General features: G+C 44.1%; 1 protein-coding gene and 1 pseudogene across 2 annotated transcripts in view; both read left to right on the forward strand.

Annotated features, from left to right (window-relative positions):
* ARHGAP25 (Rho GTPase activating protein 25) overlaps nucleotides 1-22,583 on the forward strand; it is a 102,003-nt gene that overhangs the window by 13,270 nt on the left and 66,150 nt on the right. The gene's annotated exons all lie outside the window — the stretch shown is intronic.
* Nucleotides 1,624-14,227, forward strand: LOC143660939 (large ribosomal subunit protein eL19 pseudogene; annotated as a pseudogene).

Genomic DNA, 22,583 nt, shown 5'->3' on the forward strand with positions numbered 1-22,583 from the left:
GCACTATTGACACTTAGGGCTGCACAGTTGTGGGGGTGCTTCCTACATTACAGGAGGTCCAGTGACACCCCTGGCCTCCACCTCCCCACCACCACCACTGGTGACAACCAAAAATATCTCCAGGCATTGCCAAATGCCCCCTAGGGGGGCAGCATCGCCCCAGTTGAGAACCACTGGGGTAGATCCTACAAGGGTGTGATTATATGACTGGGCCCTAAATGTCACCTCCCGATCTACTTCCTTAGTCAATTTTCAAGAGCTCTTAGTAAGATGCAACTTCAGGGGGGATGAGTGGGGGAATCGATTGGGAAACAGCAGGACACTGATCCCACCATGTTTCCCAGGAAGGAGTCCCAGCTCTTTCTTGGTGAGGGACACGTTCAGTTTCCCCTAAAGCCTCTAAGTGCTGAGCCAGGGCTGGAGGGAAAGTGAAAGTCGCTGAACAGCAGGGGAGGGGCTCTCCACTGTCCTTCCATCTCAGAGCCCTGGTCACGGCCCAGCTCGATGGCAGAACTGACCCAGAGACCACCCCCACTGCTGGGCAGCTGGTGGCACAGGGGTGGGAGGTCAGGGCCCAGGGCTACCCTGGATCTGACCTATTTGATCGTGGTGGGGAACAGCAGTTGGAAGAAAAAGAGAAATGCAGAGAAAACAGACTTGACCTGAGGCAGCACCAAGAGTATAAATTTCTTCCTCCCTTCCATCATCTTCAGTTTTAGTCCAGTCATTAAAAACGCAACAGCCCTTCCACAGACTTCATGCAGGCGTGGCTATTCAGTTTGACTAGTTCACATGTCGTCCTTCTAACGGAGCTGTAAGCCCTGCAGGGCAGGGCCCTTGAGGCTGCCTCCGTTCTTTCGCTCTCGGGGGGTCTGCACATCCAGTGCCTTGTGGTAAGGACTCCACCAAGACGATATCGACTGCCAGGGAGAGCCTCCTGGTGCTCGGTGGTTTGGGAGCATTTGGTTGGAAGACTACTCAGTGAATTTCGGGACCACTGAAATTGTATTGTATCCAGTTGCACACACATCTTGTTTTTTTCTCAGGTTCCTCAAGTCAAAAGAGGGGAGACCAGGCCCTGCAAGGTTTATGGGTTTATGATTGTGTTACACAATAAGAAGGTGACTTGGAAGGGATGGTGGAAAAAATTTTTTTTTCCCTCTGAGATTTAATGTTGCAAGAAAAATCTATTCAGAAACAAAAATCCATTGTTCTGGGTGCAGGGGTGGCTCAGTGGTGGTAGAATGCTCCCCTTCGATGCGGGAGACCCAGGTTCAATTCCTGGACCATGCACCACCCCCCCCAAAATCCATTGTTCTACTCTCCCAAGTAGTAAAGTGGATGTGAACGGTGCCCCCCCACCCCATTCCATACTAACCTAATCATCATGTGTAGAACACAGAGTCTAGTTTTTCCTTTTAGAAAATCAGAGAGTAAAGGGACTGGAGATATTTGTTACTTAAGACCTTCATAACTAGACCAATTTACAAAACAATAATGATGCAACATAGGTTATTGTTCTGGTTAAAATGTTAAAAGAGGTCACAGTTGAAAGTATTTATATATATATATATATATATATACATATATATATAAAGAGAGAGAGCAAGAGAGAGACATGAACGGAGGAGGAGAAAGAGAGCGAGAAAACTAGATAGATAAAGAAGTCCTGTGACAATAAAAATTACAAAAAAGAGGCCAATGGGCAAACAACATGAATAGGCATATTACAGAATAAGAATCATACCTGGCCAGTAAACATACGAAAATATGCTTAATCTGAATAATCAAGAAAATGCACAATGACATTCTATTTCTTGCCCACCAAATTGGCTACCACGGAAAAGTCTGACAAGAACAAGTATTATCAAGTATGCAGAGTTGTAGGAACCCTCATGGCTGATGACACAATAATTTTGGAAAACCAGTGGCAATGCACACTCAAATTGACAAGGCACAAGACCCTGCTCACCAGCCATTTCACTCCTGAGAGTGTCCCCTAGAGAAACTCTTGTGCAGGATGTTCATAGTAGTGTTGTTTGTAACAACAGGAGACAGGAAACAACCCAGAGCCCCATCAATACTAAAATGGATACATAAACTGTAGCATCTTCATAGAACAGAAAACCATACAAGAGCAAAAATAATGAATTATAACTACTCATCTAAATGAGATTAAATATCAAACACGTAAAATTGGAGGAAAAAAGGGAAATCACAGAAGAATAAAGTGATTTGTTAATGTAATAAGAAAAAACTGTATATGTATAGGGAAAAACTGAAGAAAAGAAAGGAACTAATATAAAATTCAGGATTGTGGTTACTTCTGGAGGGAAGTGGGAGGAAGACACATTTAGGAAGCTCTAAGTGTTATCGAAAACTAACAGTGTAGGAACATGAGAGTTTGCTTTATTATTGTATGTAAAATAGACAAAAACAAAGAAAACAAACAAACAAAAAACACCTAACATATAAATAAACCTTCAAAACCTGGAAGGATATATACCATTCTCTAATAGTTAGTTAACTGAATGAGGGATTTATGGACATAAGATACACACACATACACGGATTTATATATTTTATATGTATTTTCTAGGTTTGCTTTAATGAACAAGTGTTATCAAGAATATCGAAAGCTAAAACACATTTCCACATTGCTTGGCCGGGCATGTTGGCCCACGGTCAGTGGCATGTGCTCTTTGGCCACCCAGCAGCCAGTTTCAAAGCCCTTGTCTGACAGCCGAGTACGAAGGAGACAGCACCCACACCTCGGCTCCATCGACTTTCTAGACCTCCAGTCTCAGGATCCAGAACTTTCTTGGAAGAGCTACATGGCTCCACAGTGACCAGGCCAGCCTGCGAGGGCATATTCCATGCCTTATGTGAAAATTGAAGCACTGGCTCCCCAGGTTGGAAGCTCCAGCATCACACGGCTCTTGGGGTGCTGTCCTGTGCCTGTTTGGGCTTCAGCTCTAACACTTTCTCTATAATTCATTGCCAGACAGACGTGGTGTTGCCCCCCAGATCAGCCTGGGTTCTGGATCTAATGCAGTCTACTTGCTGTGGCCATAGCCATTGCCCTCCCTGAGCAGACTCCGGGTCCCTGATAGATGAAGTTCCCCTGACACAAGTACGGTGCCAGAGAAGGACATGCTTCTTTTAGGCAGTGGACACTGACACAGGCGGCTCTGCCCCTGGGCAGCCCATGCTGGTCTTTTAGTTAAGGTTACATCACTATTCCTTGTTCAAATAAAAATGCTTTAGGCATAAATTAAATTTTTTCCACTAGGCACATACTTCTTGCCCCTAAAGCCGAGAGCTTTTTGGTCTCTTGGGGAACGGGGACCGACATCTCTGTACCCCCTGCAGCAGCAGCAGAACAGGGAGCAACCTAAGCGGTGATGGGAAGTCAACCCTTGTTTTTATACTCCTGCACGGATGGAACCACTGCAGATGCTCCGCTGGCTGACTTGGAGACAATGCCTTAGCTGAGCCTGAGAGCCCTTGGTGGGCAGGGGCAAGAACAGTGGTTCTCAGTGCACATGTCTGAGATTTAAATAAACCTTCACAACATCTGGAGGGTTTGCCCCAGATTTGCTAGCGGCAGGTAAGTTTGCTGCATTTGCTGACAGTAAATGAGACACGCCGTGGGGCTGTGTGGGGACAAATGGCTGTAAGTCACTTAGCAGCAGCGATGGCGTGGGCAGCTCTGTGCACCCACGCGGTGGTTGAAGGAGCACTTCGCAGCGCCTGGAAGACGGACGAACCCCGCAGAGATTCCGGCCGCCCCCTTCCCAAGCGGAGTGCGCCCTCTGAGTCAGGGAAGGCTCACTTGGGTCCTTTCACACACAGGGCAACTTGGAAGAAAAGCAGTATCGAGGCGGGCTAAGTGGAGAAGTTGAGACAGAAGAGACAGGAGGGGGTGAAGAGCTGACACGAGGCCTCAGAGCTGTGACCACGGCATTGTCACCCGGTGGCATCCGTGGGGCAGAGCTGTGGCAAGGCCCAGCATCCTGAAAGGGACTTCCGACAGAAGATGGCAGGAGGATTTTGTGGCATTTCCAGGATGAGAACTGAGATCATGGAAGTTACAAAGAGAAGATAATTCATATTTCTCTTCGAAAGCTTTTTACAAAACCAAAAATGAACTTCACAAGCACAAAACTATACCCATGGACCTGGCAGCCGAATACTATAAAGACGGTCCTGGTCTCTGCTCCTGCAGGGCTGAGCCAAGGACACAATTACAGCCCCGTAAGGGTACGCTAAGGGCAGCTCTGGGATGGGGAGGAATTCCAGTCCCACCACACCCCTCCCCATCGTGACCTTCCCTTTCTTTAAGACGTATATTCTTCAGTGAGTCCCAGACTCCCTACATTTTCCTACTGATTTGCTTATACATAGTCTCCACTTCTTTGGAGGAAAAAAAGGCTGTAAAATTTTCTACAGCTCCTCCTTGGTGAAGGGATAAAACCAAAACTCCTAAGGATGCCCCCTGTTTACCTACCCTCTTATCTCTTGCCACCTCCCCCTAAGGATACTCACATATGCTCTGGGTTTGGGTAGCCTCTGACCTCCCTCCACTAGAGCCCTCTCTCCCTTCGGGGCTCCCCTCACGTCCATCCAATTCCTACCCATGATGGTTTAGACCTCTCGTCCTCCAGGAGTGCCTAAACCTGTTAACCATTGCAGAGTGAGTATACTAATTCATTTCCAACCATTTAAACAGAGAGGTTTACAGAAAGGAAGACCACTGACTTCCTGTAAGGTGAGGGTAGTAGCTGGCTCCTGAATTTGCATGATATGAGTTAGCCCTATGAACTCATCATTTGGTTTCTGAACAAAAAGTTTGTCCTTAATCCGTAACATGCAATGCCAGCACTCTAGGATCTTGCTGGAGAGAATAACTTTAATTGCCTAAACAAGTGGCTTTGTCGGAGGATTATCTAAGGGAGGAATTGTCCATTGACTATTCTTGATGGGGATGAAAGAGGGCAAGAGGGCATGAGGTGTAGATAAAAGTGCATGGATTGGGGGCCCTTTTGCTAATTAGCTGGGAATTGCAGGGCAAGTTGCTTAGCTTCTACATGATAGGATTAATAACATGAGTGTTGGGACGGAGAAAATCTTCCCTGCACATAGCATACAGATAGGTGCTCAGCATATATTCATTTCCTTTCTTTATAGACACAGTTTCATTTCCAACCTCAGATCAGGCTAGAGACTACTTGGACTATATTATCTCAGCACCCTCAGAGAATGGGGCTTCTCAGGTTGTGCTTGAATTTTCACTTGGTATCATCACTGCAAGTAATGTTTTCATGAAATCTGCTTCTGACTGTGTTTTAAGAATGAGAATGAGGAGTGGACAATGCAAGCTTGACTATGTGAGAAAACTATTTGAGAATTAAGTACTCAGAATTACTTTCTCTCCTCCTTTCTGCAACTTACTCTGTTTCTCTTGTCATTTTGGCTGCCAAGAAGCTCAAAAATATATCTGAAGCTCAATCAAGCTCACCCATGTGATTACATTATCTTCTGCCTTTGATAAGCATTTATCAAATGACGTTTCTTTTTGAATGTGAAAACTCCATTAAGTTGTCTTTTTATTTTTTAAGAAAAGAGTATAAATATATGCAATATAGTAATACCCAGCTCCTCCAGATATCCTGTGAGTAGATTTCAGTGAGTTGCAACTGAGCATTACATTCTTAAATTGGTGTTCAAAGAACATCAGTGCCGAGGTTCAGTTCTTTTAGTTCAGAAATGAAAACATGATTCTGTGACCACACATATTCTCTCCCTGAAGTTACAGAAAATTATGGTATCCTCAGTACATTCAGTCCCATCAGTTCTTTCCTGCATTCACTCATTCACTCATAAAACATTTACTTGTTCACCTCTGTGGGTCAGGCTCTTTACAAAGAGCCTTCCCTGCCTCCGGGCTTCTCCTGCTAGTTACATTCCTTCCTCTATACCCCACCTTTCTAAGAAAAGGGTTTCTCCACTTTAATGCTGCCACCTAGTGTCCATAATCTGGGAGCTATGTCTATCACCGTGACTGTAACTGGTCAGGTGGCGGCCGCTTAACTCCTTCTCTTCCTGCCCATGCCACCTGCTCACCCCCAGAGTGTGAGCAGAGTGTGAGCACCTGCACGCACAGATCTTAGCTCTGCATGGGGGTGATGAGGCGCCGTTGCTGGAACACTGGCCTGTGGCTGCTGATCTGTTCGTGGTTTGGGAGTTTCATAGTGCAAGAGAAAGTGCTACAGTGTAGCTTCTGAGGCTGATGCAGAATGATTGTTATAATTTTTTAATATTTTAAAATAATTTTAAATCAGGTCACAAAAATAATTTCTAAATCTAAAATGGCTATAATGGAATGAGCCAGCTGAAGTGTTTAGAAAGCTGGCAAGATTTGAATTCTAGCGCTATAAATTGCTAGTTATGGAGCCCTGAGAGAAGGAAACTGAGGCACAGAGCATTTAAAGCGTAACTCAAAAGCCTTCATCCCAGGAATGCTGATTGCCCCCTATATCAAGGACAGCTCGAGGCCTTAACAAGAACATGATTTGGGGAAGTATGCTCAGGCTTCAGAAGAGGTACTCCTCCAGCATCCTCGGCTGTGGCAAGAAGGTTTGGTTGGACCCCAATGAGATCAGTGAAATCGCCAATGCCAATTCCCATCAGCAGGTTCGGAAGCTGATCAAAGATGGGCTGATCACCCGTAAGCCAGTGACTGTCCATTCCCGGGCTCGATGCCAGAGAAACACCTGGGTCTGCTGGAAGGGCAAGGGTAGGGGCACAGGTACGCAAAAGGGTACAGCCAGTGCTCAGATGCCCGAGGAGGTAACTCGGATAAGGAGGATGAGAGTTCTGCACTGGCTGCTCAGAAGATACCGGGAATCTAAGAGTGACCGTCGCATGTTTCACAATCTATACCTGAAATGAAAGGGAATGCGTTCAAGAACAAGCAGATTCTCACGGAACCCATCCTCAAGATGAAGGCAGACAAGGCCTGCAAGAAGCTCTTGGCTGACCAGGCTGAGGCCCGCAGGTCCAAGACCAAGGAGGCATGGCTCCAGGCCAAAAAGAAGGAGATAATCAAGACTCTTTCAAAGGAGGAAGAGACCAAGAAATAAAGCTCCCTTTCTCATCTGTACGTAGTGGCTTCAGCAGTTATATAGGTCAGTCACTCAATAAATTAAGCCTTTATCTGCAAAAAAAAAAAAAAAAAAAAAAGCTAGTTATGTGTCCTTGGTCCTCAATTTCTTCATCTGAAAAATGGAAATAATAATAGTGCCACCCCATATGCTTATTGTGAGGATTAAAGGAGATGAGCTTATATAACCCTAAGCATAATAGCTGGCAAATGGTAGATGCTCTGTAATGCTGGTCTTCATCACCATCATCATCGTCATCATCATAACAGGTGTTACTGCAATGCAGGACTGATATCAGCACCTTCCAATGCAGGTCATGAGTTCATGGGATTTGTTTGTCTTGGCCCAGTTTAGTTACTTTCCCCCTTTCTTTAGAAAATCCACTTTCCTACTCATATATCAGTCCCGGGCCCCAGGCAGCCATTCCGGCCTCTAGCTGGGGGCTCACGTCTTACTCTTCAACTATTGAATGTACAGCCTTTCCTTGGTGCATGTGGACTTTCTCTCTGTTTGCAAAGCTCTACTTACTTCCCCCCCCCCCCTTTTTCTGATCCCTTCTTTGTTTTTCTTTCTTTTTTTCCTTTTTACCAGTTGTGTCTTAAATTTGTAAAATGCCTGCGTGGTGACTTTCCAGTAAGGAGCACGATGAGTAGTTTCTGGTCTCCTGTGGGATGAATGCGTGCTGCAGAAACCCCAGTCTCCATGCTGTTGCGTTCAGAGTAGTTCCTCCAACTCACCTTACTTTAGGTGAGAAAAGCGTACTGCCCGGAAGACCTTCTTCTGCTATGGAGGGGCTCTTCTTCCAGAGTTGCTAGCCACCCCCCACTGTCCCTTTACCTGGGGCCACTTAAGTGAGGTTACATGTTGTTTGTTTGGTTCTCCCTGGGGTTCGGTGTTTAACCATTAGTGATCATTTACACACAGCGGTAGCAGCGGTGTGGCAGTTTCTGCTTTGCCATAAGAATCCTGCCCTTGGCCTACTATTCATTTCCAGAGCATTATTTCTAGATATAATTGTGAGGACACAACAGGACCTTCCAATGGAGTCTCCCTTACCTCCTCACCTTCAATTCTGCTGTTGCTGCCCTAGCGTTCTTAGGAGGACATTCTCCCCTCGAACTAGCCACAGCATTCTGTGCACTGGAGCCCATGCATTTAGAACCGGAACCCGGCTTTGCTGGCAGGTGCGGCATCTGGCCAGACACACAATCGGTAGTTATGATGTTAATAGTAAAGAGCAGTGATCACCTGCACTCCCTTTTTTGCCAAGGCGCTTTTTTCTCTGTCCTGAGGCCAATCTGCTTTATCTTCATTTTGGCACCACTCTTTAAGCCCTGAGCCATTCCTAGTTTTCCCTCCCAGCTCATGTGACAAGCCATCTTAGTTTGCCTGGGATCCGGGAGCTTCCTTTTCTCAGTGAGAGAACCAGGAAAGCCAGAACCTATTTTCAGCTATCCAGGCCTGAGAAAGCAAGGGGTTTTGAGAAAGCAATGCTGAACTTGTGGGTAGATGCTCTGGGTATTTCTTGAATTGAATTTCCAGCAATGCCAAACAGTTTAGGGTAAAAATGGAGTTAAAGGAAAACAACTTTAAATCTTGAATTGCTGTTCTTTCTTTCCAGCACTCCCTTCAAAATCTCCCTTCAGCTTACTTGAATCTGCCATGTTATCTTCCTCTGTCTACTTAATAAAATCTTTAATTCTTTCTCACAATTTATCTGGAGAGCCTGGGAGTCACACCTGTCAACCATATTTCAGACAAAAACTACTGCCTTCGTGGAACCCACATCTGGACTCTCAGCTTGCCATTCTACCTTCTGGATTAACTTTTTCTACTCTGTTGCTTCCTCTCCTTTACTGTGGCCTCCACCTATCTCTTGCTGGGAAGCCTTCCTCAATTCCCCAAATGGAATCAGTTCCTTCATCTTTGAAACTGTACCGCTTTGCTCACTTTTCTTCTAATCAGATTGACAAATGTTGTTGGGCGCTTACTAGATCCTGAACACTGTACCAGGCTCTAGGTATAAGAAAGTAAAATAATTAAGCTCCTGGCTCAGTTTGGGCGGAATGATATCTGAGGGAGAGGCTGTCCTGTAACTACATTTTTCCTTGCCCCATTGGAACCATTGCCCCAAAATATCTACAAGGGGCAAGTTCTTATTTATTAATTCAAGTGGGTACCATCTATTTTTCAAAATAAATAAAGTTCCAAATCCCAGATTGCTACTCTAACTAGGAGCCCGCAGAGGGCACCCTCAGACAATAGAGCAGCATTTCTACTGAAAACGGCTCTGTTTCCATCGTTCTCTCCAGAAAACTCAGGTTTTAACCACTTCTCTGCAAACACCAGATTAGCCCCATACCCTCTCACCCTCATCTTTCTGTGGCCCTAACTGAATGCAATGAGTGATTCAGTCACCTTTGTCTTCACAAAAATCAGAAATGAAGTTCCAGATGCAAGATGTTTCTCAAAGAAAAATTGAAAAGGCACATTACTTAACCAAGAAACCATACCCTTTGACCGGTGGAGTCTTTAAGTACATGGACAGTGAAGGCTTATACTCCTGGGTTTGGTTTCCAGGTCAGCCTTTCATCACTTCTTTGACTTTTGTCACATGAATCCCTCTGTGCCTCAATTTTCTCATCTACAAAATGGGCACAATGGTTCTCTGCCTACACTATAGAGCTGTCATGAGGATCAAATCATGTGTGTGCAGGTCAATTAGCACAGTGTTTGACAGTAAATTGTTCTTGTTATCAATACTATCACTTGGCTCCAATAATGCTTCCTCCTGCCACGTCGGCCACTCAGAATCATAAATAAATCATATCATCTGTATAATTGTACTACCTCAAAAATCTCACCTTTAGGCTGCCCACTCTGTAATCACCGCATCCTCTGCTCCCAGCTCACTCAGTCCAGACACCCTCTGACCTCAGTGACCCGCCATTGCCTTGGTTCTGCTCTTCATCACCCCATTGCTTCATTCGTTTGTTTTTACAATGAATTCCTAATTTTAGTATTAAATTCACTGCTGCGCAAACAACCATAAATCCTTTGTCCCTCTCCCCCACTGTCATAGCACCTGGGAAACCGCTAAACTTCTTTAAATCCACCGATTCACCTTCTCACTGCCTGTACTTGGGCACCTGAACATCACTGGAGAGAAATCAGAGACCATGGAACTGGTTAGATTCACTTTAAATTTATGACCCATCATCTCAAGTGGGCGTTCAATACTGCCAGACAACCCTCTTATAGGCACCTTGCGATTTTACTTTCCTTTTCCCCAACTTATTATGTCATGCTTTTTTTTCTCTCCCCAATGCCCTGACACTATCTCCCACCATCACTCTCACTTTCATAGTTCATAGAGAAAAATAGGTGCCACTGAATAAGAGCAACGTTATTTTCTCACCACCAAATGCTTCTGTCTCCCCACATCTTTGTCTCCAGCACTGCCCTTATGCCTGGGCTCCAGGCTTTAGATGTCCTGCTCTAGCCTTGGTCTGTCTAGCATGCTCCTCTTCATAGAACAAGGGTTTGGCCAAGGGAACGGGCTCACCCAGAGGCTGTGCCCTGCCTGCCTTCTGCACCGCCTGCGGCGGGGTAGATACCTGGGACTGGGGCCTCTGCTCTGCAAATCACCAACAGCTGGTTTCCAGAACCCACGAAGGTGTTTTCCTGGGTCCTCTCAATGTGTGTTCCGAGGATGGTTGATCGCAGAGAGGTCCAGAACAGAGCTTAGACATCTGGGCTGTTCACACGCACACATGCGAGGACCCTCACCGAGAGAAACGGAGCTGGAGGTGGGAAGGAACGGGGCGTGGGCTGCAGGACAGGGCCCTCGGTTTGGATTCAGGCCGCAGGCTCTCAAATGTCAGTTGCAGCCTGATTGCTGCTCACTCTCCAGTCGGCTCAATTAAGTGTCAGTACACTCTGGTCCACCAACAAGTTTCTTATGAAGACACTGGTAATCAATACCACATGGCTCCTCTGTCCTTATGTTACTCAACTACTCTGCAGCATTTGACACCATCAGCCATTTTCTCTTTGAAATCATTTCTTTTCAAGACTTCCTTGATGCCACACTCCCTGGCTTTCCCTCACCTCATTACCACTCTTTCTGAGTAGTCTCTGGTGGAGACTTTTCCTCCACCAGACCTGTTACCGTTGAAGTATCCCAGGCAGGATACTTGGGTGCCCAGTGCAAAATGAAAACACAAGGTCCCTATTAAAATTAAGAATTTCAAGATGATAACCACAGAACATTAAGAGTGAGAGGCCCTTCTGAACTCAGGGCCCTGTGTGATTGCCTGGTCCCCGGGCTCCATCTCCCAGTCTTCTTCTCTTCATCCACACTCACTTCCCCAGTGATCTCATCCCTTCCTGTGGCTTTAAATTCCACCTGCACGTTTAGACATTAGCCTACCCCTCTTAGCTGGATTCTGCTCAACATCTCTACTTGTGTAACTAAGAAGCTTCTCTTATCTAGCATGTCCAAACAAAAGTCAGAATCATTTCTTTTCCCACCTCTCCCTGGCCAGTTTATCCAGCCTCAGTGTGGTGACTTGGAACATTGTATCCAGAAAAATGTTCCCAGTCTTAATCTATCCCTGTGAATGACCTCTTGTAACTGGGACCGTTTGATGAGGTTACTTCGGTTAAGCGGTGGCCCAACTGGGTCAAGATGAAGCTTAATCCTATTTCTGGAGTCCTTTATAAGCAGAAGCATATTGAGAAGTCAGGAGAGGCCGCCGTGTGCATGGCCATGTGCCAGAAAAGCCAGGGGCCAAGGATCACCAGGAGCCAGCCCCTGAGTGCCGTAGTCCTCTAGGAGAAAGCACTGCTTGGAGGATGTCTTGATTTTGGACTTCTCCTAGCCTCAAAACTGTAAGCCAGTAAATTCCCATTGTTTATGACAACCTACTGCATGGTATTTGCTTTGGCAGCAAGGAAACTAAAATGCTCAGTAAAGGACTACCATTCACGAAGTTGCTCAGGCTGAAAACTTACAGTCATTTTCCATTCATCTTTTTCTCTCCCACCGTGCATGCACTCCATCAGAAAATCCTATTGGATTCATCACTGAGTTATATCCTTCATCTGATCATTTTCATTATCTCTGGTACTTAAAACACCATCATTTCTTGCCTATTCTGCTACAATAGTTTGTAACTAGTCTTCCTGCCTCTACTCTTGACCTGTACCATTTATCTACATGCCATGTTCAGACTCAACATCTTTTATAAGTAGAAATTAAATCCTATCAATTCTTCCTTAAAACCTTCAGTGCACTGCAATGAAATTCAAGCATGTGCTCCCTGTTCCATAGGATCTTCCCCCTACCCCTTTCTCCCAGCCCATATGCTCCCCTTCTCCCCAGTGTGCTCCACCCGTGCCCATCTTCTGGTCTAAACACTTAGCACCTACTGAGACTTCAAAGGCTGCCTGAAATGCCCTTCCCAGCTCTGATCAGTTTCAATTCAGCTATCCCTTTAAAGAGGTTTTTCATGGCCACAGTATCTCATATAGCACCCCCTGCTCAAGTCTCTTTTTATCACATGATCTTATTTTTTTCATAGAACTATTTGTATTGGAAATGATTTCTTTCGTTTACATGTTCATGGTCTTTAGTCCCACTCGGATGTAAGCTCCTTGAAGGCAGGACTTTTCCGTTTCATCCACTTTTGGATCGTTGTTTCCAAGAAGAGTGCCTGGCATACAGCAGGGGATCAAGAAGACTTTGAGGGGTAGCTGGGGACTGGCCTGTGGTCTGTTAACGACAATGAGAGTGGGTGATGCACGTCCCTGCACGCCAGGGAAATTAAGTTAAAATAAGACCAATATTTGTTTTCTGTTGACTCTGTCAGTGATTGAGCAATGGTTTGATCGGGGGAGGCAGTTCCGACTTTCTTATGGGAAGAGAGGGAAATAAGACTTTCGGTTTCTGAAGCTAATTTGGAAAGTGATTGCGCTATTCTTGAGAGAGGTCAGGGCCTGAGTCACGGGAATGATACTGATGTGTAAGGTCACAAGAGATGCTTCTTGCTCCTGTACTCAAAGGCTTGGGGACTGAAGCTAAAGTGTGAGCAAAGATTTCCCCCGCTGCAGGCTGAGGTTTTGAGAGAACCGTGCTCACTGACATTGCTCCTTCCCCACCTCTTCTCTTTAAATGGACAGTGGTTCTCTTCTTTAGGATCCAGGGAACTTCTAACTAACCACTTAAAGTTTTTCATGTTAAGGGCTATGGGCTATGAGTAATTTAGTTGGTTTTTCCTCCATGGAGAATAATAAATTGACTTCACATTTAATAATGAGCAGGAGAAAGGCAACTTTACTCAGGAAACACAAACTCTAAACTTATACATCAGTTTTGTAGTATGGTCAATTAGTCTGGGTAGAGAACTGAGATGCTGAGAAAGGACAAGCTGGGGAGAGAAGGAAAGGAAGAAAGACAAAGAAGGCAAGGGAGGGGCACCCAATATATAGAGGGAGCCAGAGGCAGACAGAGGAGACAAAGAGGGGATGAGGCAGGAGGGAAGAGACTGCTTACCCTGTTGGAGAGGATACTATTAAAACTCTGCAAACTGACTTTCACCAGCTGCAGAAGGGTGGCCAAACTGAGCCTAACGATCAGATTCTGAAAGTGATCCTGCCGCTGGGCCATCAAAACAGGCTGTGGGCATTGCTCTAGAATGCTTCACTCAAACTTCATTCTACCGACGCTCTATTTGGAGACGCTGGAAAGCTAAAAGCAAAATTCCTCAGACTCTCTTGCATTAGAATTCTAGAAATGGATTACATTCTGCCAATTAGATTCATTCTTTGAGATTTGGAAGGCGAAGTAAAATGGAAGCATTTTATAATGCTTATAAACAGGATGAGAATGCATGGCACTTCCTAGTGGCACAAGCCCAGTGCCCACCCTCTGGTTCCCTGGGCATGAGAAGCAGCTGCGGTGAGGTCTTACTTCTGGCATTTCTGCACTGCTGGCACGAGACGCAGGTATAATTGCAGCTGCGGTGAGGTCTTACTTCTTGCATTTCTGCACTGATGGCCTCACGTATTGTTGAGAGCCATTACAGGAACTGGAGCTTGCTCCCTCAGCCCTTCCAAATATTTTATAAGCACCAAATTTCCTGTAAGGTTGTTCCTATCTCCTAGAAATACTGACAAATATATTGTCTTACATCACCATAGACACAACTGTTATCATGCTCTCCAGATGGAACGTAGGCTCTTGCACCATGTACTTCTCGGTCGCTGGTGCCCTTAACATCCCAGAACCCAGTGTCTGAGTAAACCACAGCCTTCAGAGGCACACTCATGCCACTCAAATATCCTGCAGGAAGTTCACTGGCCAGTAGGAAAATCTCCTGCAATAATTCTAGGCTAGTAGTTGGAAGAGTACATCTTTGGGTCCTTCAAAGAGACAAAGATCATCAGTCCAGGGGCCTGTGATCTCTAGTTGGCTCTCTCCAAGCAAACTCTTCTATCATCCACTTTTTGCTGACAGCAGATCCTGTTTTCAGCACTGGCTTCATGGCGTGTGATCTGAATGCTCGGTCGCACAGCTGCCTCACGCTGGTCTGACACTCCACTGTCCCCATCTTGAAATTCTCAATCTTTTTTGAACAAGAGGTCCCACATTTTTGCTTTGCACTGGGTCCTACCAATTATGTTCCTCCACCCTGTATTCCAGGATCTGGGTTATCGCGGAGGCAGCCTTTGCCCAGGAACTCTCACTCTGCCTCAGCCAGCACACCTCCGCCCTGTGATTCTACATTTGGAACCTGCCTCCAGGCCACCCACTGCCCTTTGGCTCCACGTCAGGCCTAGACAACCCTGAAAGCCTCCGAACCATTTTCGGCTTCCCATTTTCATGACCTTTAAATTATTCTTCACGGTATTTCTTTTACCTGAAGAATACCACCGTATAATCTTTTCTCTGGTCACTCCCTGCTGCCTACATGTACTGATGGTTTCACTGATCTCAGAGACGTCGTCTCAGGGCTCAAGGAATGAGGCCTCGGTGGCTTCAGGCTGTTGGGCTGAAGAGTTCCCATCTCTCCTCTAAATCGTTGGTTCTCAATCTTGTTTGAGGTTTAAAAACACACCGCTGCCTGTGTTTTGCTCCCGGAGATACTGATTTGAAGTGGTAAGGGGTGTGGTCTAGGTGTTGGGACTTTTTATAAGCTCCCACGTGCTCTGATGTGCAGCAAAGTTTGGAATCGGCTGCTGCAGTGCCGCCGAGATGCAGGATCTCAGCACGGTAGGGAAAGCCACCCAACCTGGCCCGGAGAGTCCTGGAGTGCTTAGAGTCGTGTTATTCTGTTTTAGTTATTTTGAGTTTTGAAGCATTTTTCTCTTCTAATAATGTACATGAAAACATTATTGATGCTTCAGAGTGTAACTGTGGATAATGTGCAATAATCCATGAGGTAAATATGATGCTCTTTTTTTCTTCCTTGATGGAGTGGGTGGGTCTTGCCGAACCCACAGGTCACAGTATTTTGCTTATAATGTGTGTGTTGGGAGAGGGACTAGTAATCGTCATTGATGTCATTAGTCAGCATATCCATGGAAAAGAGCAAGTTCAATCCTTTTTCTCCCAGCAAGCCTAGCTAACTCTTTTTTCCACCTGTCCTAAGCATGAACGGCATGCTGTTTGCAGCTTCTAACTCTAAAAGTTGTATAACACCTCAGACACTGTCTTTGTTTCCCATCTGTACACAGTGTCTCAGTCCATCTAAGCACTCCTCTAGAAGGAATTATGGAATGTTCGTCCTTATTTCAGAGCTAGGAGAGGGGACAGGACTTGCCTACATTTGCTCAGTGAGTCAGGGGGATGCTGGCCTGACATCAGCCAAGCTTCTCACTCTGAACTCAAACCTCCTTGCTGGTCAGCCAGGGACTGCAGATGGAAACCAGAGGGAAAAGGGGAGGGCTGCGAAAAACTCAGGTGTGTGAAATAGGGAGCCAAGTGTAAGGGCACAAAGGACAAGATGGGGGATTCACAGCATGAATAAATAGGACTAAAGAGCCATGTGGGCATGAGTGCATTTTGGAGGGTAGTAAGGAGCTCGTTTTCCTTCCTTCTCTCATGTCATTGTTTGTCTCTGCTCCAAAACAATTTCAGAGTGGCTTGCCACTATACATTTAATATCCAGCTAAAATTAATATTATATTCAAATTCAGTATCCTTCCCTAGGTGACCATGCTATTTTCTATCTATTTATTTTTTGCATGGGTAGGCACTGGGAATCGAACCTGGGTCTCTGGCATGGCAGATGAGAATTCTGCCACCAAGCCACCATCAAACCACCCAGAGACCATATTTTTAAGGACTTCAGTAACCCACAACCATCCTGAAATTGTTTGAAAAATTTTCTGTGCAAATGCAGACTCTCAGAGGGGTCCATACTCTTATAAAGATTAAAGCCATTGCTTTGTGTTTTGTAAGTTCCAGAAAACCACCCCGTAAGGAACCCTGTGACAACTGAGCCCAGACATAACAACTGTCTGAGCAAAGGGCTCAACACCTCTGCCCTGCCCTCCCCGCAAAGTTTTACCTTCCGGGTGTTGTGTGCAGAGAGACGTGGACGGAAAGAGAAGGCTGGCAGGGGAAATGCCACTTGGGGTCCCCGTCCATATACTCCTGGCCACATCTTCCTGGCTGAGCCCATCATAGGGGTGACAACTAACCGGGAAATTCCTACAATTGTTTCTTGTTGCTGCATTGCTGGGCCCATGTGTGGCTCAAAGGTGTGTAAGCTGCACAGTGGCCACCAGAGGGCAGCAAACTCGGCTAGGGTTGAGAAGGGTTTGGACGGTGCAGCCAGCAGCCATTTCATCAACCTCCAAATAACCCAACTGTGTGGAGTTGAGGGTCGAATTTGGGACCCCACTTATAGTAGGGCAGGGACTTACAGTGCTTTCTAATATCTCACTTGGTCCTTTTAACAATCATACATGGCAAGCTGCATAATTCCCTCACATCCTGGCATCTCTGAGGGAGCAAAGACTGGGACTGTGCTAAATAAGCGAAAATGGTCAAGGTTCATGAAATCAGCTATGCAGACTGTGGAAGATAAGTCCTAACTGCATGTGTTCTGTAGCAGTGTAAATATTGCAAACTGTCCTCAAAATAAAAAAGTGAAAAAAAAAAAAGGAAAGAAATGTTATCAAAGAGAGAGCTGCCATTTCTACCTCTGTGTTCCCTGCCCGGGCCCAAGTCATTTATTTAATGGTAGGTTCTGGAAGATGCAGTCCTTATTCCCACTTTCCAGACAAAGGCAATAGGCCTCTTTGGGAACTGACTTCACTCCTCGTCCTCTCTGAGTGCTTCACCCAGTCTCTACAGGTGACCACTGTCCCCTTGGACTTAGCGGACTGGAGCAGGTGAACAGCTGACCCAAACTGTGGCAATCTTGTTTCCTTGGTGTCTGAGGTTCCTGGAGAATGCGTGCTGGGAACAGAGCCCCATTAATGCCAAGGCCCCAGACGGAAAGACCTTGGACTCTGCAGAGAACTCTAAATCTGCAAAATCTGCCTTGTTTCTAATCAGCCTGAGCTGTCATTTTTTTCTTACAATTTCTTTAGATTATATGAAATGATATGCAATACTTTAAAAATTATATATGTATTTATATACATTTGTATATATACACACATCTAAATATTATATGTATGTATGTATCTGTATTTATAACAGAGTTTTCCAACTTCAGAACAGTTGACATTTTGGGCCAGAATATTTCTGTGGTTGTTGTGGGGGGGCTGTCCTGTGCATTGCAGGATGTTCAGTAGCATTCCTGGTCTCTGGAGGATGCCAGGAGCACCTCCAGGTGTGATAGACAAAAATATTTCCAGTTACTGTCAAAGGTACTTTAGGGGCAAAACCACCCCTCAGCTGAGAAAACCTTTCTGCTCTATATCTGTCTATCTGTGTATGTATCTATGCATGTATCTGTTTATCTCTCTATCTATCTATCCATTCATCTATTTAACCTATCTCTATCATCTGTCTAATCTCTCTGAATTATATCAGCTTGATTGGGTATCTGTTTCTTGCTGCCAAAAAATTGTTGACTAAGACAGGGAGGAAATGAAGACACAGAAAAATTTCATGAACTGACCAAATATGAACACAGCAAGTTAGTGGCAGGCCCAGAGAAAGAGATCAGGTCCCTGGAACCCTACTCCAGGGGGTTTCTGCAACTTTCCACAAGACAACACCTTTACTGGGTCTTTTCCAAAATGTAATATAAATGAAATCACACAGTCTGTAGCCTTTGGGATCTGGCTGCTTTCATTTAGGTAATGCATCTGAGATTTATCCATGTTGTTGCGTGTTTTGATATAAACAGTTTTCTCCTTTTATTGCTGAATGGTATTCCATTGTATGGATGTATCCATTCACCAATAGAAAGACATTAGGATTGTCTTGGATTTTTGGTCATTATGAACAAGCTGCTATAAATATTTGCTTACAAGTTTTTGCATGAACATGATTTTCATTTCTCTTGGGTAAGTACTGAGGAGTGAGATTGCTTGTTCATCTGGTAAGTGTATGTTTAGCTTTATAAGAAGCTGTCAAATTGTTTTCCAAAGTGGTTGCACCATTTTGTGTTTCTACCAGCCATGTCTGAAAGTTCCAGTTGCTTCTCATCCTTACTAGGTCTTTGATATTGTTAATTTGATTTTACATTTTATTTTAGTCATTCTAATGCTTGTGTAGTGGTATTTATCTCACTGTGGGTTTCATTATTTTTTTATATATTTTTTATTTTTTGCATGGGCAGGCACTGGGAATCAAACCCGGGTCTCTGGCATGGCAGGCGAGAACGCTGCCTGCTGAGTCCTTGGCCCGCCCTCACTGTGGTTTTAATTTGCACTTTCTTAATAACTAATGATGCTTAGCTTCTTTTCATTTGGCGAATTATCAGTTCAAATGGGTTGCCCATGTTTAAATTGGCTTGCTCATTTACTCACTGTTAACTTTTGAGAGTTCTTTATACATTCTGGCTATAAGTCCTCTGCAGATATGTGATCTGCAAATAATTTGCTCCCTATCTGTAGCTTGCTTTTCATTCTTAGTAAGCTTCACAGAACAAAAGGTTTTAATTTTGATGAAGTCCACTATCCAATTTTTCTTTTATGGATTGTGCTTTTGGTGTCAACAAATTGCTTTTGATTATTCCAATCCAGGATAATCTGGGGATATCAAATATGTTTGCTCATTAATATTATAGACTCTGAGTTTCTCATTTGATTTTTGCCTGCAGTAGCTTGCAAACATTTTGTTTCCTCTCCAGCACTGCCCACACCAACACTCCCACACACTTACACATTAGAAGCACAGATTTCCTGTCTCTCTGAACCCTCCTCCATCCTTTTCCAGGCCTCCTCCCAAAGATCATAAAACTTACATTTTTTTAAATCTATTTTATCACTCAGGGGAAGTGTAGGAGGATCGGAATGGCCAGTGCTTATTTTTATGGCAGAACACTCCAGAATGTCACTCTATACCTTCCTTCTCAAAATTACACAAGTTGAAATGGCATTCTGGAAGCTCAACCTCCAAAATTCATCTGTCCTGGTATAACAAAACTCACTATCTATCAATGGAATTTAATGTTCAAGCCAACTAATTAACAGCATTTATCTATTTGTATTTTTAAACATATTAAAAGGAACAGATACTTTCAGAGGCTTTTCTTGAGTCTATCTACAGCTCCCTCCCGCTTCTCGTAGGTCATAGGTGAAGTCAGCTCTCTCTGCAGTTGATACAGTGAATAAATGCCCAGAAAGAGGAAGAGAGAGGGGAGTGGCAGAACTAAAGAGTTGGAGGAGAAAAAATATATAATTTTTTCTGGAGCACATGAAATAAATCATTTTCTCCTATTTTTTATTCCACCTTAAATATTTACTATTTCTTTTCTAATGTACACAATGCAGTTTATTATAAGACATGTAGGTTGTTTTATGTTTGATGGATCTCCGCCGAGCGCAAGCATTACATTTAATGAATTGTTTCTTAACATAAAACCCAGTGCAAACATTACACATTAGTTTTCACCTTGTGCGGTCTCTTTTGCCGTAAGATGTGCCAAGCCAGAGGGACTCAGGAACTGGGTGTGAATCCTGCGTGTCACAGTGTCAGTGAGCTGAGCCACCCATGTGTGCTTCCCCTCCTGCCACTTCCTGTCTGTCCGTGGTTCCTGCTTCTTCAGCCTCCGTCCCTGCTCCTTCAGCGCTTAGTTCATCCTTCAAATGACTCCTGGCTACAACAACAACGACAGATAAAGTTAGAAAAAAAACAACAGTGGTGTGTATGAGCAATGAGAGACTTGGTGTAGAGAGGCTCTGAGACCCGCCAGTCAGTGTCACCAAAGTAACATATGAAGGGCAAGGTCAGTGTCTGGCCACCGAGAAAGCCCAGGTCAGACAGAGGCACGAAGGTTGCTCACAGATGCATACAAAATCAATCCTAACATTTTTGTGAGGACATTAGGTGATAAAAGGGAAACCCGTCAAAGCATATTTCAGACAGCAGATAAAGTCTGACAGCTTTGAAGAGGAAACAGAGCTGCAGGATGTCTGTGGCAGAATCACCAGGCGGAGAGTTCTGCATTCTGCAAAGCCTCACTCAAGTCCCATGAAGTGTAGGCTAGACTTGATTTCTAAAAATCTTGTTAATGACAACATTTGATGAAAAAGTAGAATCAATGAATTTTCTACAAGGCAGCAGCTCAAGGTAAAACATTCACACTGATATTTTTTCTATTTATGTTTCATGAATTTTAGAATGAATCCTTCTTTTCAACCTTTAAAAAATTTTTAACAGAATTGCATAATATCCCAGCAATAGAAATTTTCAGATATTCCATAGCCCTCAATTATATGACAATGTAGAAGCTTCAGAAATTTTCTGCTGTGTCATTTTCTGAGTCTTTATAAAGCATGTCACTTGTGCTTCATCATTTTTCCCTATTCAGTTGGAACACCAAGCAAATATTGGGTGAATTGCTAAGAAGTACAGTTCTTCCAATTTTCAGCAACATAAAGCATTCTCTCAATTCCTCATCTTGTTGGTTTGAGAGAGATATTCTTTAATACCTAAGAAAGTATTCTCTTATTCTTTAAATAAGTTTTAATGTAAATCATGTTTGAACTTTGATCAAGTGCAAGTTCCCAACATTCTGAGAACATACAGTTGGTTTTTTTTTTTTACTTATGGATATGATAAATTGTTTAATAACTTTCCTAATACTGAATTATCATTGCTTTTCTTAGGTATTTTAGATATGTGGTACCTGCGGTGGCAAAACAGGCAAAAATCTCTTCTTTGAGGAGCTTACCATCTATTTATCTTTGTAAAATGAGCTGGAAATTATTCATCATTATTCCAAGCAGAGCCTATTTAGCTCTTCACTGCTTCCATTTGGGATTTTTAATGTATGCATGTGGCAACTATATGTAGTTTTTAGTATGCAATTTTTTTACAACTTTATTGAGGTACAATTTACATACTATAAAAATTCCCTCATTTTAAGTGTACAAGTCAATGATTTTCCATAAATTTGTAGAGTTGTGCAAGAATTCTCACAATCCAGCTTTAGAACACTTTCATCACCCCAAAAATTTCCCTATGACCATCTGCTGTCAATCCCTGCTCTCACCATCAGTCCCAGGCAATCGCTGATCTGCTTTCCATTTTTATGAATGTGTCTTTTCTGGATATTTCTTATAAATGGAATCATATACTAAGTTGTTTTTTGTCATTTGGCTTCTTCCACTTAGCACAAGGTTTTTGAGTTTTATCCATATTGTAGTATGCATCAATACTTCTTTTTTTTATTACTGAGTAGTATTCCATTGCACGATATACAAAATGTGTTTTTCCATTCCTCTGAAGACGAACTTGGATTCTTCTAGTTTTGGCCACTGTGGATAATGCTGCTAGAAACATTCACATACAAGATATTTTGTGGACATGTGCTCTCACTTCTCTTGGATAGATTTCTAGAAGTGGAAAGGCTGGGTGGCCTGGTAAGCTTATGTGTAATTTATAAAGAAGTATTCAGGTTAGGGAGAGGGGCCCTTCTCTGTGCATGGAGAATTTTTTTTTCCTTGTGGTAGCTCCAGTTTAGTTGGAAATGTGCCCTCTGCTTTCCTTAGTACAGTCACCAGTTTTAGGAGCCAATAAGACAGGGATAACGCTTTTTGCTTGGTCTTACTTTTGGCACTAAGCGTAAGCTGGAAGAAACGAGCCCAGCTAGTCCACGCCCTGTGTGCACTTTCAGAAGAGGCCCCCAGGGCTTCCGTTTGCTCCTTCCCTCTGGTGCTTTTGCTTCTTTCTGGGAGCTGTTGACTGCAAATTCTTCTTGGGACCTTAACCTCCGGGTGGGC

This window comes from Tamandua tetradactyla, chromosome 17 (assembly GCF_023851605.1).
Source record: "Tamandua tetradactyla isolate mTamTet1 chromosome 17, mTamTet1.pri, whole genome shotgun sequence".
NCBI lineage: Eukaryota > Metazoa > Chordata > Mammalia > Pilosa > Myrmecophagidae > Tamandua > Tamandua tetradactyla.